The 17,436-nt window shown below is 42.7% G+C and overlaps 2 protein-coding genes across 2 annotated transcripts in view; one reads left to right on the top strand and one right to left on the bottom strand.

Moving 5' to 3' along the window:
- The window catches only part of LOC119022205 (rho-related GTP-binding protein RhoA-D), a 240,017-nt gene that overhangs the window by 164,356 nt on the left and 58,225 nt on the right, over positions 1–17,436 (top strand). The gene's annotated exons all lie outside the window — the stretch shown is intronic.
- The window catches only part of LOC119022207 (chemokine-like protein TAFA-2), a 79,627-nt gene that overhangs the window by 39,187 nt on the left and 23,004 nt on the right, over positions 1–17,436 (bottom strand). The gene's annotated exons all lie outside the window — the stretch shown is intronic.

Below are 17,436 nucleotides of genomic sequence, written 5' to 3'. Positions count from 1 at the left end.
TACGCCTGTCTGTGTATTATATGTTTTCTACAATAATTGTCTGGATATAAAATGACCTTCCACAACATGACCTCCATTAGCCCCAGTTGTACTTTGTGTCAAGTGCTAATTAGCAGATGTGTGAATACTAACATGCTTTGCTAAGATTGTTAACGTGGCAAACATTGTACCTGCTGAACCTCGGCATGTTAGCATTGTCAGTGTGAGCATGTTTAGCTAACAAAGCCTCACAGAGCCACTCGCATGGTGTCGAAGTCTTGTGAGGGCACACGTGCATAAACTCAAACACAACAAGGTAACTGTAAACATGTCCAAACAACCAACTTTCAAACTCACACACATCCTACAGCACCGCATTGACTTGCCAAAGAAAACAATATTTGCACAGGGAATATTATTGTTTACTGCAGATACTTTCAAACAGGAGGGAAGATGGGGGAGTGACACAGAAGGAGAGGGAGAGAGAAACACTGGAATGAAATACAGAAGTTTAGAGACTATCTACGCTTATAGATCAGCAAATACAGTTTAATTCTGCATCTTGGCAGCCAACAGGAAAACCAGCGTTCAAAGCGCTAATGAGACAAGTTCTGTTAATACAGATTAAATACTGTGTACGTGTTTGTAAATTTGGATGGGTGCAAATAGATGGCAGCTGTTGGTGCACAGTGAAGACAATTGTAATGCAAACTAAAGCCTTAACAGCCTACTCCAGTCTGGCAAATGTCTGTTGAGAACTCGCAAATACAGACTCACAAACAAGGCAATAAACCCTCTAATAAAACATTTAATGAAAACTTTCTAACAAACAAAAATAATAAAACCAGACTAATATGAAACAACCACGGTGTGTTTCTTTTAATAATCAACAACATAGTTTTCTAAGTAATCATTCCTGTCAGGATGTAAAGGATGAAAACACATACGTGAAAGCCCTTGTTGTGTGTCTTCTGTCCTACTGCTAACAGGGGTTTACAGGAATGCAAATGATGATAGCACTTAATATTTTTGAGCACTGCACAGCAGAGAAACTTCCACAACAGGCAAACAAACTCTGTTTCTCCACCAGGGGAGCTTGGTTTTTGTAAGTAGGATTGTACACAAACGTTTGTCAGTGAGTGAATAAATAACTGCAGGAGGCAAGCTGAGCAGAAGCAAACATGTGAGACTAAGATACAACATGCAGAGAATCTGAACAGCCCATTTTACCTTGAACGCGCCATGTTGCCATTAAATTAAACACAAACACAATTCTGTAAACTATGACTAATACTTTCATTTACACAGTTTCTCCGAGTTGATTTTTTTGTCTTTATATTTCTTGACAGGGTAGTTTTTATGCAGATTGGAGTAAACATGATGTTTGTTTTTTTGTTTTTTGTCTAAAGTGTAGCGCAAGCAGCAACTTCAGCTGAAGTCAACGTGGGAGTATCAAAAACTTCAGTCACTCAAATGGCCGCTTGAGATTGGATCTTAAAGCGAGTCAGTCCCCTTAAGACCCCATGTTGTATTGTCCAATTTTACAGCAGAAACAAACACGTATACAGCCTGGAAAAAAGAATTGTTTTTCGTCTGTATAGTGTAGTATAGTTTGGCCTTTATAGCAAGTTTGTTTTTTTAAACTTTTGGGATTCAAAAGTAGATTTATCATCGCTCACTTGTCAACCTGTCTGTCCTACCAAAATACACTGTAATGTACTGTTAATAATAATAAAGGGAAATGTGCTGCTGTTTGGGGCAAATAACGTGTCATGGTGAAATCTGCTTCTCTTTATGTGTGAACGCAGCTAGCTTGTTAGCCTCAGCTAGCGCGGTAGCTTCCACCTCTCACTGGGCGTGAAACCAAGCCTCATTCATCTTGCCTCATTTTCACCCACCCTCTCCCTCTTAGACCATCTTTGATTGGTCTCAATCTCCACAGCACTGCATCTAGCGGAAGAAAGTTTTGACTGCACCAAATTCTCATCCTGGTAAAAGAGGAAAAACAGTCTTTGGCTTGTCTTCAAACCAGTAACAATTGTCTATGGTGGTGCTTAACCCAGGATGTAGCGTCAGTGGCCTGCAAAACAGTGTTGGAGGGCACTTTTAGTTTGCAAGTGGGGAGGTGAGCCCTGGCCTCAAAATAGCTCCATCCCTGCAAAAGAAACGGTAACAGCTTCTAGCTCGTGTATGTCCGTCCAATTAGAGAACAGGTTAGTGTTGGAGGAACTTGCCATTTTCAGCATGTAGGTTGACAGCTTGGAGGCTGTCATTGGTGTTTCACATAGCGATGAGGACTTTGAAGACAGCACACGCAGATAGCAGAAGGAAACAGGAAATAGGTGACAGATGATAAACTACTTCATGGGTGATGTCATGGTGGCTCTGTCCACTGTTTGTTACAGTCAGTGGTGCAGCATTACCCATTTTTTCTGGAAAAAGACAAAGTTACAACAAACACTGTCGACTGTGGGAATTATGTCTTTGCATACAATCTACTGAATCAGTGGATTAATTGCTGAGTTACCTTCTTTTCATGGAAGCTGATTCACTTTTTCTAGTAACCCAGCAAATGTGTAGCAAAGAAAAATTAAAGGGTTTTTTGAAATACTTCAGAGCAGATGTGTGATGATAAAACAAACCAAACGTTCAAGGTTTGTGTGAGTGTCTGTGCAGATAAGCTCAGAGAAGATCAGATTATACACACACACCTGGTTGGGTCTGTGTGTGCTGATGTGTTTATTTGGGCATATATCTGCGTCCGTGCGAACGTCCGCGCCTGTGATGTGTGTATGTGTGCGTGTGTGTTTGTGTTAAGCCCTGGCTTGAGTTCTGAGCTGGGTATGTGAGTCATCTGGCTATGCAGCCAGGCATTTCTAGAGCTGTGAGTAGCTGCAAAGCCAGACAGGCTGGGCCAAGGCTTTCTCTGGTTAGAGGGCATCACACACACACACACACACACATAGAATCATACACATATACGATATATTGTCGCTTTTCGTCTTTACTCCCATTCATCTCTACTTGCCTCCTTTAGTCTTCCTCCCTCCCTTCTCTTACCCTCTTCCGCCTGTCCACACCTATGCTATGCTTGTAGTAAATAATTAGGAAACAAAGCAGGGACGCTGCCTGCTTCCTCTCCAGCTCATTTAGACACACAGCAGTGTTTGTGATGATGCAGTGCCACTTCATTTTGGCTGGTTGTTTGGTCTGTCTGCCGCAGAATGAGTGGGTGTGTGATATAGAAATGGATTTAGAAAGGAGCACAAAAAGAGAGAGAGAGAGAGGAGAGAGAGAGAGAGAGAGAGAGGGAAAGAAAGAGGAGGAGGAGGCTCTGTGCGTGTGTGTGTGTGCGCACGCGTGCATGTGCGTGTGTGTTTGTGTGTCTGACTGCTCAGGAACACAGGGTTCTGATCAATAGCATCTAAACAGCTTGACTCTCCATCAGTATCAAACTCAGCAGCAGCCAATGGTGACTCATGTGTACACACAGGCATACACACACACACACACACACAAAATCAGAACAGCAGGTTTTGTGCATTGATAAGACAAAGGACTGCATGTTCCGACTTAAAGAGTCAGTTCACTTTCTGACTTTGCTAACTGCTTGTAAACATTTGTGCTTATTTACGTCTGCATGTTGTTCCATATTGAAAATGTTTCCTGGTACTACACTCCCCAGTCTCTTCTGATCATATCCGCCGCTATGACTAATGGTAAGAAAGCAGCACTGGATCCTCTAACCCTGGATGATGTAGCTTTCATTAACCGAACACAGAGGAGCAAAAGAGAGAGGAAGAGCGAGAGGAGAAATAGATAGAGTTGGAGAAAGAATGGTGGTCTCCAATGAGTTGTGCAGTCTGTTCCATCCCTTTAATTAGTCCCATTGGAATGCCCTCCCCGCTCCACGCAGCTGATCAGCTTCCCCTCTATATCTCCAGTCTGTACTTGTGTGCATGTGCACGTGGGCGCTTGTGTTTGTATGCATCTAGCTAAAGCCGGACATCTCACGGGCATACGCGCTGTGGCCAATCTCCCCATGGTCGCAGAGAAAAATGTAGTGGAAATGCATTAATATTCAAGGATTTTTTATTCCCCGAGATATCTGCCATTTGGAAAATTGGATGCCTGTACTCCCTACATCAGTTACTGCAGCAATTAATGGGAAGGGATTTTTGCTTACAGAAGATATGTAGTGTCGCAGCAATATTTGCTGTCCAGACAAACTAAAGAAAAAAAAGAAAAGTTTTCTGTTTAATTGTATACTTACTAAAAATGTTTGCAACAATGTTCAAACCCAGAGATATCATTAGGTTTACTCAAGGTAACAGTCAGAGAGTGAGAAAGAAAGTCTTTAGAGATGTGACTGAAGGCATAAAACTGAAACATAACCACGTCCTTGTGTGCCTGAGTGAGTCTTGTCAGGTGGATTTTCATCAACAATGGTGGTTGCTTAATGGTGTTCACCACCAGTGAGGCAAGTCTGAGCACAGGATAATTTGTCGTTTATTCATCTTACTCGCAGGAATATTTACCCCAACCAACCCGATTACTTCCATTACACTAGTTACGCTACGTATACTAGTTTAGTACTAGTTTCTATTATGCTAGTGAGCAACAACACGCAGAGGTGGTGTGTATCTGTGTGCTGTCACTAAACTCAGCACTAACCAGAGACTCCACTCTTCTCTCTTCTTTTCCCCTCTACTCTATAACATTTGTTTGTGTAGTAAAGAATACACCCCCTCAAGCTAAGGTCAACATTGCAGTACATAAACCGACACCCGATGGAAGTCTCCTCCATGAATCGCTGCTGCAGGTTGATCAACAGGAGTGAAGATAGACTCCGGGTGTTTATTCCTTCAGAAGGTATGGCCTTGCACCCAACGGTGATCCCTGGCTGGGTTTGTTTGTGTTTGTTTCTCTGTCCTTGTGAATACGGTGTGCATTCCCTCCCTCATACAGTGATTACTTACACGATAACATACTTTTTGTATGACTGTGAATTGGGAACAATTAATATGGATCTTATTCATCCTGAGAATTTAACAGAGAAATGAATAGCCTCCTGTGGAGTGCCGCCGTGGCTAAGGTCATCAGGATACTCACGGTAGCTTGCTGTGCTATTCAAAGTCACAGTATCAAAAGAAAATTGGAAGATATTGTCTTATATTGTCAAGAGGCAGCAAAGAGGAACAGAAAGGACACGGAGATGATAGAAAGGGGAGATGAAAGGTAAGGAGACGAGTGCATAGAAGCGAAGAACAAAAGATAACATTACGAGGATGAAGGAGAGGGAAGGAAAGAAAGGATCCCAGTAAAACCATGAAGGGACGATCTGGACCACATGTGTGTTGGTATCATGACTCCAGCAAGTATTTTGCTGACACATTAGTTTGTGGCTGTGTTGAGTAATTGAACAGAATTGATATTTTCACTACGACTGGCATTCACGTCAATGAAAATGTGTTTTTCTTCTCCCAAATTTACATTTTGTTACTTTACTTACTTTACTTCTTAACCAATTATGAGATCATATTATGTCTTGTTAAAATAGTGATGCACCACTCTTAATTTGTCAGTGTTTTGAAGCAAACTGAAATCCATTTCATTGTGGATTTTATCATGTTTTCTATTTTGCTACCATGGCCAGGTCCATCTTGTGAAAGAGACCTCAATGGGGCTTTCTGCTTAAATGAAGGTGAAATAGAAAATGATAAGTGAAAACGTAACCTAGTTGTTCCTAAGGGAAAATGTTTTTAAGGTCAAAACCTTGACACAGTTACTGCTGCTATAGACTAGAATAAATATAAAGAAAGCCATAAAAGGTTGTACTGAAACTCTGCACTGGTACAATAAGCGCGTGACGGCGCTGTCAGCACACAGCAGAGGACGAATGTGAAAAGAAGGAACACAAAACCACAATGGCGTGTCGTGGAAGGGTTTGTTTTGGGGCCGGAGTTAGGACTGCGACTCTCCAAACCTAATGGGAACCTCGAGAGATTTCAGCTTGATTAGGCCTCCCTGATCCTGCCAGAAGCATGTATGTGTGCGTATACATGAGTGTGCGTTCCATTAATGAAAACCCAACTTTGGCCTGGGTGGATAAATTCACTCCATGTGACCTCAGGAGAAAGCCTGCAGCTTTAAATTAAGCTTCCAATTTAACAGGAATCTCAACTGTTTGTGTGTGTCTGTGTGTGTGTGCGTGTGTGTGTGTTGGAGGAAAATGGAAAGAACAGGAAGGAAAAACAAGGAGTAGGAGATTTTAGCCCTTTCCCCCTCTGTCCCTCCGCCTCTTATCCTTCCTTCACTAGTTAACCCTCCTCTATGACTTCAGCAGAGTGCACATCACAGACTTGACATCCCCATCTTTCAAATCAGCTTTTGCCTGCTGCTGCTACACGCGTGTGCCCGGCACATCCCGAAAACCCAGATTCAACCCAAAGGTGTCGGGCTCCATCCATCTCCATCCTCTCTCTCTCTCTCCTCTGCTCGGTCTCTGTCTGCCAGTCGCTCGCTGGGCTAACCTGGAGAGCTCGCTGCACCACGAGCTACGATCCTGATGTCACCGCAAATCCATCGTCCACGCATGACACGGCCGCCCCTAAAACATCCTCAGGTCAAACACAAACAAAGACACGCATATACACACAGAGAGAGAGACAACACTCCGCCGCAGAGCGTCTGCTGACAGTGCAGATCCAGGTGGTAAATGTGGTTATGTTGTCTGAGCCTTTCTATCACCCACAAGTCCAAAAGCATCAGACAGTAAAAGAAGAAAAGGAATTGCCAGCCTTCACCTACAGGCGCGGGCTACACCATAGCTACGAGCTGGCTTAACACTGCAAAAATAACATCAAAGTCCCTCTCTCTCTATAGAATACGCCGTATATTTCTTTCATATTTATCCATCACATTTTGTCTACACTTCAATTTTCTGCGAGGTTCTTGGGCAATAGCAGGAAGAAAAAAAAAAAACACTTTGAACTAAATAAACAAATGCAAAGTGGGGGATCTCTTGAAGCTTGAGAGTTTAGGAAATATATTAAAGCGAAATGCAAATGGCCTGCACTGTGCAGTCCCGGAGAGACGATAGCGTCATGCATGGGAGCGCACGGGTGGGGGGAAAAAAAAATAATAATCCAGGGGAAAAGAAATGGCTTCTTTAATTCAATTTCAATCCAGGGTTTTTGACTTTTGTCGGATTATTTAAGTGCAAGCTGAGTGGAAACCCATCCAGCACTATGAGCCTTTGTTGACAAATGTAGCGGTGCTCAGCAGAGTAAGAAATACAGATAAAAGTTAAGCAGAGTTTTGTACCCAAAGAGCTGACGATGGAGCTGAACAAGCACCATTAGAGAGCAAGGCAGCTCCGTAAGAGTCTCATCAAAGGGCATGAAACAATAAGGAAGCACTGAGCCCCAGACATTTTAGGATAACTACCTGGACTGCGAAGGCACCAGAGGCTGAACGAGGGTGCAGCCAGTGAAGGAAGAGTGCAGCTTCTGCTTTTCCAGCGCACTTTAACAGGAGTCTGATTTCATCCGTCCATCTCCCAGACAGACATGTGAAAGTGACCGGCAGTAAAAGCACTTTCTCCCCCCACCACCACCCCTCCCTCACATCCTCTCTCTTTCTGTCTGTGCTCTCCTCTCTCCTGTGCCTCCTAACTTAATTTTTCATCACACTGTGGTTTTCAGTGGAGCGACACTTTTTCTCCTCTCCACTGCCCTCAGCTGGTATATTTAGATTTTGTCTCTACTCTCCTTCCCCTTCCATTTCTGTCTCTCTCTCCCTCTCTTCCTCTTCTATTACTTATTAATGTCTTTAATGCTATTGACATGAATGTTTTGCCCATCACTTACTCAACATGTAGGTGTATATCACAGTTGGAACAAGCAAAAACATCACATATTCTCTGGTCCCAGCTCCTCAAATGTAAGGATTTGTTTTTTTTTCCACTCTTTTATATCTTTTTGAACTGAATATGCTTTGGCCATAGAAACTTATGATTACATGTTTTAGTCTGTTGAAGTAAGTAATAGTCAGTGCATAACTGAAAGTAGAGAGAACTGAAAGTAGGCGGTCAGGACACCCCCGGTTTTGAGAAGTAGCACTAGTTCCAGTGTAGAAAGCAAAGCTACTGATGTGGATGAGGGTGGCGGCAAAAAAATGGTTTGCCGTGTAAAAAAAGAGGTCCACAGCTATTGTACTGCTATTCTGTATTTAGACTGTTTTCACTGCTTCACTTCACCATCTGCCCTCTACAATGGGAAGCTGAAGCTGCTATGTCTCTCTCCAAAGCCCCCAGAACTCCTTTGCCAAAAGCAGTCATTTTACTTTGCAGAACACGCAAACTGCTGGTCTACCACTGCCTCAGCTGGTTTATTTGTGTCGTAGTCCGACTTTGGTGAATCTGAACCAACCCTTAACACGTAGAGCAGAGTTAGCACAACCGGTCAAGCTAGCAGCGCACCAGCAACTCACTTCTTCTGTTAAGTAAAATAAGTGTTCTTGTCGCGCAGCTTGCTCACGAGGCACGGACGAGGAGACCAAAAGAGTTGCGAGCAAACAGGCAACTCATTTTTCAAAGAGAGAAGCCTGCAACCAATCACAATCCCCACATGAAATCTAGATATATGATGAACATCAACTTTTATAAGTGAATTGTTGTGCAGTTGTGAACCAAACTGAACAATTTGGACCAGCAACAGACTGAATGTAACACTGAACGAAAGAACACAATGATGCATCAGATTACGATCATACACACTGATGTGCATTTTAAAAATGATGCAACTGCTTGTCTTAGGAAGAAAAGTGAGTCACTGTCTACACATCTTTGATCTCCACCTCTGTGATTTGTGTTTTTCCAACACATCCTCGTGCCTATACGACTGATTAGATTGGTTACCAGAGACACCCAGAATGACATAGGTCATCGTTCCCAAAACCAAACGATGGTTGCAGTGCACCAGTGCTCGGCATACCTGACATTTGTCATATAGTTTGGTTGGGTTTAGATACTAAAGCTTCTTGATTAAGATTAGGAGAACTTTGAGATGTACATTAGTGATGTAACATTAGTCAAAAACATACCCACATGTTGTAAGTAACTGCAGTTACAATATGCGGTGTCCTGTGCTTGTTTGCGCCCCAGGTTCAAAGGGTTAAATTGGTCAAAAAGTTGAACTATAATCACCTAATAAACGGTTTACAGGATGGATATAATTCCCTTAAGACATTGTCACTATGTGTCTCAGATAGTCATGCCATACATTGTTACTTTGAGTTAAATAACAGCTACTCAGAAATGTTGTTATGTGGCATGTTAGTATTACTGTGCCTGATCTGGGACAGTCTTTCCAAAAAAAAAAAAAACATTTGTTTTCTTTGTCTTTGTTGTTTCTTATTTCCATCAGTAAGGACTATGTTGTGATCATGCTTGTCGAGTGACGTACTAATGAGCAATGATGTTGCCACTGAGCACTTAAGATTTTCCCGTTTGCATTTATATTTGACTGAGGTGTGACTGACAACAAATGTGTGATTTTTGAGAAAAAATTATTAAACACACAAAAATTCTGCTCAGAGGAAACCTCTCATGTTATTCACTGGAGATAACTTTTTAAGTGGCCTGTAAGGAACACAGCCTCTGAAAGGCCTTTTGAAACCAACACCTGCCACTGAGGAAAACGCACACTTAAAAGCACACGGTGAGCAGTCAGTGCGGCAGCTTCACACGCAACATTTCGCCTAAAAATCTGTCACGTTGGGTTAAAAGAGTAGCTGCGGCCAGTTGGGAACCTCAAGCATGTTCAATCCGAGCGGGAAAAACTTCATCCAGAGCTGGATTCATCCATGTGTGTCAGTGGCAGACTGCAAACAAAAATGTGGAGGAGACAGAGAAAGCGATGCAGTAGGGTGAAAAATATAATAGGGGAGTCAACAATCCACTTTCCCTCTTGTTGTTGTGTTTTTTTTTTTATTATCATTATTATTTTAGAGTGAAATGTGTGGGCAGAGGGGGGGAGAGAGAGAGATGATGATGATCAGTGATGTGAGGAGATGAGATTCAGGAGGGAATGATTAGTGTCCAAGCTGCCCTCAGAAACTTCTGCCTCAGTTTAATGAATACTTAAAGAGCCTGAGAGATGCTAAAAGGGCATTGGTGCAGCTTCTCTCTTTCCTGTCTTTTTTACCTCCTTTCTTTGTCTCTGCTTCTCTAACAGATTAGCACACAGGGCAGGAGTTTCTAAAGTACAGCGCAAAGATCACAACAGGACGTCTCACTGATGACTTCAGTCCTCTCTGGTCTCATTCTGTAGACTCTCCTAAACTCCCCTGGTTCAGACCTATTTCTCTGCCCTAAATGCATAATTTTGTAAATGAAGCATCTGCTTGGGTGGTCCCAGTAGGCCCGTGTGTATCAGACTGAGGCTGACACACGCTCACACAAAGCCAAATGCGCCATTACTCAAAAATAGTTTTGCTAACAGGCCCTAAAAATATGCAGCACCATGGCAAGAACCTTTTAGCTGTGTTTTTAAAATTCACACAACTTCATATGTTTGTGTTTCCATATGTAAATGCTTAAAAACTGAGCAGCAGTGGAACATTTGTTATAACAGATGCTGATTCCGGCATAGAATATACATTTTACCTGAATTAGGACTGGAGTTCATAAAGAGCACATTTGGTCTGTGCATGTCTGAGCCATGCGATAAAAAAAAAACACACACTGGAGGTTTCAGGACAAATAGTAAGCTGGAAATACTGCAGAGAAGAACTTATCATTATTGATCTGCTAGCGTGAAGTCACTGTTTCTGTTTGGTGTATTGGCATAACAACAGAAATTACATTTCATGATTGCATTGGAAACAAATCGATACTGCTTCTGGTCAAAGCAAACTGTCCGATTGTGTTAACAAAGACATATGATGCTCATTTTCAGGTACATTAATTTATTTTGGGTTACTACAAGAATAGCTTTACATGCTGTAATGCTCAAAATACAGTTGCAACTCTGTATTCCCCCTCTGTCTGAGACACTCTGTCTCTTTAAGGCCCCCCCCTCCCAAATACCCAGTCTGCTGTGATTGGTCAGCTCACACATGCCTGATCCAACACTACAAACAACAGCAGAGCTACGATGCTAAATTATTGATGATGTGCCAAACTAGCTGCCAGGCTTAAATTATTCAAATGTCTAATCAAATTATGTAGTGTGATGTCAGAAAGCCATGACAGTGGAGGCGGGAATACTGAAGAGGCGTTTCAGGAGCAGTGTTTTCTGTGTGAGAGAGGAACTTGTCTCAGAAGATATTTTACATGTACAAGAACAGTAAAAAGCATAATGGTTCTTTAAAATTTCACACTGTTGAAACAGTAGTATTCAAAATTATCTGCAAAATGATTTGTCGCTGTGGATTTTCACTAAGTGATGATATCAGTAACTCAGGACGTGAGGTGCTTGTTAGTGGGGTTATGTGTGTGTTATAGGTGGATGCATCTATTTGGCTCTACTGACGGATGGTAAGGAAGACTTACAGGCCTGCTTTCTGCATTTGTTTATAATGAACAGCAACAAAGACAACGGAGCACAGACTTTGCCCTCCGTTTTTCTCCTCCGCGGATTGCTCCTTGTTGCTTTCCTATTTCGCCTCTCAGCCTGGCGCAAATAACTTATGCATGCTGTTTTCATACAGGTTGCACCGATTTAGTGTGTGCTCATTGTGAGCGCCGCGTTTGCCAACCAGCAGCCGCAGATAGCAGTGGAGCAGTAATGGTGTATAACTCATCTTAATGATGCAACAATGAAGCAGCAGCTAAGGTCAATACATGCGACTGTGGCGGAAGGTGAACTGTCCTGACACGCTGCAGACACCCACATACACTCACACACTCGGACAGACTCATGAATGAATCAATCCAACAAACACACCTCCAGGCCCATAAACATGTACCCTGCCAATCTCTATACCACTCTCCATCCACTTTCTCCCATGTTTGCTCCCAGCCCATTATTTCTTCCTTCTTTCCTCCATCCCTCCGCCCGGCTTCTCTTCCCCCTCCAGCCTTCATCGTTCATCTCCTCCTCCCTCCGTCTCTTGGTGATATTGTTGGAGGTCAGTCGACGCCCTGAGGAGGAGCTCTGATGAATTGATCCATGATCACTGGCTGTAATTACAGTGTCAAATGAACTGTTAGCAGTCCGGTGTGTGCAGGTTTGGTGTGTGTTTGTGTGTGTTTTCTCCTAATGTGCTAGTCAGCTCCCCACAGATGCAGTTGCCATATCAGCATACACAACAACAGATGGGCTCCAGTTACACACACACACACACACACACACACAAACACACACACATGCAAATCCACACAGAGCCATGCAAAACCACTGTCTCACGTATCATTTATCAGGCTCTGCAGCAACCAAAAAATAAAAGTAGCACGTCCAATTAGGATATGGTAACCGGATGTGAGTTTGTGTGCACACATAGATAGCGTTGTGCTTTTATATTCATCCAAATAACTCTGATTCTGCAAAGGCTCATATGGGAACAGACAGGTTAGCGTCTAAACATTTAACCACAATACATCCTGTCATTGTGAATTTGACTCAGCAGGACCCTTTGTACGCTGCCAGGTAGTCTGGCAGATGTGGAGCTCGGGCACACACACACACACACGCACGCACACACATACACGCATACACACAAACACCTACACACACGCCAAAACTCCCATCACAAGTTATTGCCAAAAGATCAGGATGAGCTATTGACTTCTCCACCAGACATGATAATGGAGAGCTGCAGCCGCTGGGGCAGGCAGATCAGCAGCTGGGCTGGCAAGAATATGAGGCAGACAGACGGACAAACAGAGAGTTTAGCTTTCCTAGTGGGTGAAATTATGTCTCTTTGTTTCTTTGTAACCTAACCACCTGAATAAATGCTGGCAAATGTTGAGACATTTCATTTCTTTATGTTCAATTTTGTGTTTTAAATGCCAAAAAAAAAACACTTGGTTAGGGTTAGGAAAAGATCGTGCAATGGCTTTAAAGGCCTCCCTTGACACAAACACAGCTGGAGAGGTTCTGATGTCATGTCAAAATGTTATTGTTGCCACAAACACAGCTGGAATTTGTCCCAAGAGCTTCTTAACAGTCTGCAGTGGTTTGACACTTAGAAATGTTGAAACACTGTCTGGAACTACAATTACTGGCTTGATAAACTTTTCGCCTGTAAAGCCCTGACACACCAAACTGACACAGAGAAATGCATCAAAGGCCAACTGTTGTGTCACCTCACGTCTCCTGTGTCTCAAAAAAACTGCACCTAAGCACATCGCAAAGACTACAGCCAGCGGCCAGTAACTTTTTATGTTTTGCACCTGTGTGAAAGGAATTGCCTCTCTGATAATTAATGATAATAAATGGTTGTTATGATCAAGCGTAATTATTTGACACCACTCTTACTAATACAGCTGCTTCTTATCATGACTATGTCTTATAAAAGGTGCAAATGGCACTGGCAAAACCAAGCTTTTCCACTGTTCTCTTTTTGTACTGTGTTTCAGCTTAACTGCACAGCCAATCAGAGTGAATTCTATCACTGACGATTCGCAGACAATTCTGCTATGTGTACTTGTGTTCCCGGCCACCTAATTAATCAATGTAAGTCCAGCAATCACTGTCTTTTAGCTCTGATTTTGGTCTCTATCAACTGCTGAGAGAAATAACTAAGTATTTAGCTGCCAGATGCTCAACTATGTTCTACAGCTAAATGCTAACCGTGTGTTAACACTATGAAAGTAATGAGAAAGTTGCAGGCTGGACAGCTAGATAATAAGCTTAAATGTATTATTAAGCTCAGGTTCTTTACCACTGACAACTTTCATGTTGTCATGTAGTCATTGTTATAAAAAATAAATATATTGATTATAGCTCCTTTAAACTCTGATCTCTGTTAGCATAAGTGACGTGAAACAGGAAAAAGGGTGGAAGTGAGAGCGTTCGACTTTTTCTGCATCTGAATTTGAGAGTGATTTGATTTTCCACATCCTATTCTATCTGCGCAGACATTTTCCTGCACTGTCACTGTAAGTTGAGTAAATCATTTATACCACTCGGCCTCATGCATCCATGTGCCTGCAAGACAAACACACACGCGCTCTCTCTCACACACACACACACACACACACACATCAACATGCAATCCGCTGTTTCCATGGATGCGTTATATGCACAACGAGAAGACATTGACATTGCCAAGGCGAGGCACCTAATCAAATTCAGAGCCACATCCAGAGGAAGAGGAAACATGGATACACATTCCTGCCACGTGTGTGTAAGCCTTTGAGTGTGCATCTGTATGTGTGTGTGTGTGTGTGTGTGTGTGTGTGTGTGTGTGTGTGTGTGTGTGTCAGAAAGAAAGACAGACAAAGAGCAAGTGTGTGTGTGTCTAGTTAGTATTCCGGCGTGGCTTGTTGTGAGTGTGGTTTCCCACAATTCTTATCAGAGTTGTGATCACAGAAAGCTAGTCTCCACAAATGGAACACATCCCTCCCTCGCACTATCAGGGACACACACACGCGTGCACACACACACACACACACACACACACACACACACACACACACAGACATCCCTACGTTTTTCTGCTCCTGATTTCCTTCCTTGAGTCTAAGTCAATCTTCAACTTATAACCTGTCGCTGAAAACACACGCAGCCAAGGACATGAATGCAATTTGGAACAATCTTAGGTGAGTGTGTCTGTCTTATGAATATATAAGATTTCTTTTCCTTTGGAAGTCCTGGCTGGGACCCACAGACGCATTCTGCCTGGGGACGGATGAAACAATTGCTGGCTTAGAAAAAATTGAAAGCAAAGGGAAAAAAATGCTCCAGCAAATACAAATTACCAGGGAGAAGAAGACATGTAATATTCAGTGGGAAAAGTAAAGAGGTCGACATTTTGAGGATTTGTGGGGGGAAGAGGGGAGGTGGGGGGAAAAAAGCAAATGGCTGCCAGGTTGCACTCGAGTTAGCCCCTGCAGTTTACTGAAACACCGGAGAAATGGTCTAATTGACAAGCCAGTGATGTAGCATAGTAACTCAAAGTACATAAGCGCTCCGTATTAAAGCAACGCAGCACTTCAGTAACGGTGAGGTTGATCTGCATGCTGATTCGCTGAGGATGGTGCATCCCGCAGAGCGGTTCATGCAGAGGTAAAAAAGTGACAAGAAAAATACCGAGATGAGAAGAATCTTGTTCAAAATCTGGCTTTGCTTCAATCTGGGGAAACGTGTCCCAGTTAGCATCCTGCTGCTCCGTGTACACACGCACAGCCGCCACAGCAGCATGCACACTCACACATACACACACACATTGCTGCGCTGCTAATGAACAGGCTGCTTTCTCACTTGGGGATTTCTCTCCCTATACATTTCTTTCTCTCCACCTTCACTTCATCACTCCGTCCCTCCTCCCCCTCCTTCTGTTTTCTCATGACAGCATCTCCCCTCCGGGGTTTAGACAGTTGACATGTGTCACTCACAAATACACGACTGGAAGGTTGTGAACCCCAACACACACACACTCATTTGTACGTGAATGATCCGCAAAATGACGAGGCACCTTTGCCAAACATACGCCAAATGAAATGTAATGAAATGCGCACACACACACACACACGTGATATGAGGCAGTCTTCAGTTAATACATTAGCACAAGACAGTGTGACACCTCCTGTAAGTGACTGTGTTTTCATTTGCACATTGGATGAACAAATGAATCTGTAATTCTCAAACATCACAGGCTATTTAAAATGCGTTAATCTCCCATCCCGTAATGTATTCATGTTATTCATCTTCACGCTTGACATGCACAACCCTTCTTATTCAAATATTTGTTTCCACATCCCTTTAATCAAATTTGCATGGATTGATTTACAGAATGTTTCAAGCATTGAGTCGCTGCCTATAGATAGCTGGGTAATCCGTTTGAAGTAACTTAACGTGACACTAGTTGTGGGTAACACTGTGCTGTGTGATGCATGCAGTAATTGAGGCAACTAGTTATTTCTCAGCCTTTGTTGCAGGTCACAGTTGTGCTTCATCAAAGCGTTACAGCTATGAGCCTGAGTGTCAAACAGCCCTACATTTTGAGGCAGACTTCAAACAGTTCATTTTTAGTCAATCATATAAGCTGTTTTACTCGGAGGCGTTGTTCAAGCCAGGTTGAAAACCTTTGAAAATTATCTGGTGCATGCAGATGTGTGTTACAGAAATAGAGAATAGAGAGAAAGGGAGAGAATGGATCATCATCACTGATGTCAGTTAACACAAAACACAAAGCAAAAAAGTGGCGCCAACATGCTTGTTCTAAACCTGATCCTCAGTTCAGTGAAGGCCTAATGGGGAATCCTGCATGTAAAATAGAGTGAATTTAACGTTCAGCCACTCAAATACTAAGATGGCACATGTGTATTGATACACCAGACTCTGATGTTTTAGGTCACTGTGGTCATTCCCAAAAAGAACGTAAAAATAATCCGGGTCTGAGGCACAGCAGAGCAAATAAAGCCTCGAAAATTTGGGGTTTCAGAACCTTCGAAAAACTCTGCCAGACCAGCATTACCACAAGATTACCACAAAGTGTTGCCAAGAAGTTCATTGTGATGTTGCCCCTGTTTTTAATGGGTCCCTACTTCCAAAGCATTGTTTATTCAAATCACATCTTTCACAGACAACCGTCTCAAAGTGCTTCACTGTCAAGGAGAAAAATCAAAGTATTATCAAACAAATAAAACACAATGCCAGAAAGAATATTGAAGGGGAGTGGGTGGGAGTGGTTGCTGGGTCAAACGCAGGGCTCCCTCAGGAGACCACGGCTAATCCTGAACGATGTTTTCCTAATCTTAAACTACTGCAATAATAACAGTCCAAAACTCAAAAGAAATATGTAGAACATTTGTCAGGAAGCTTTATTTTGAAAGTCTAATCAGTAATTTTGTGTGTAATCGTGGAGCCCTTCATGTGAAAACTGACGTCAGTAGGCGAAATAGAGCGTCAGAGTCTGAGTTGGGAGTTAGAAAGTGTTGGAAGTGTTTTCCTTCTTGGATTTTATTTTTCCCAGAAAATAATATGTGATTTAAACCCAACACTAGCCATCGACATTCAGTATACAGCAGATCAGCTCCAACAAATCACCATTTAGGATAAAGCTCAGGAGAGACGGACCCATCCATAATAAGCTTCTTCTCCATCTTCTTGGTTGCTGGAGTGATGGATGACCAGTCCTGCCCAATCTTATGTATGATTGATTGCGTTGAAACCATCAACAATGATAACTCCAGCACCTTTCTGAAAAGTCGAGACACTCTCTCCTCATTGGGAACAGCTAAAAAAAGAAACCTTGGTGGACACGTAGTCTGTCTGCCTCCTTTCT

This window comes from Acanthopagrus latus, chromosome 7 (assembly GCF_904848185.1).
Source record: "Acanthopagrus latus isolate v.2019 chromosome 7, fAcaLat1.1, whole genome shotgun sequence".
NCBI lineage: Eukaryota > Metazoa > Chordata > Actinopteri > Spariformes > Sparidae > Acanthopagrus > Acanthopagrus latus.
Note: the sequence above shows the minus strand (reverse complement) of the source record. Positions and strands in the feature narration are given on the sequence as shown.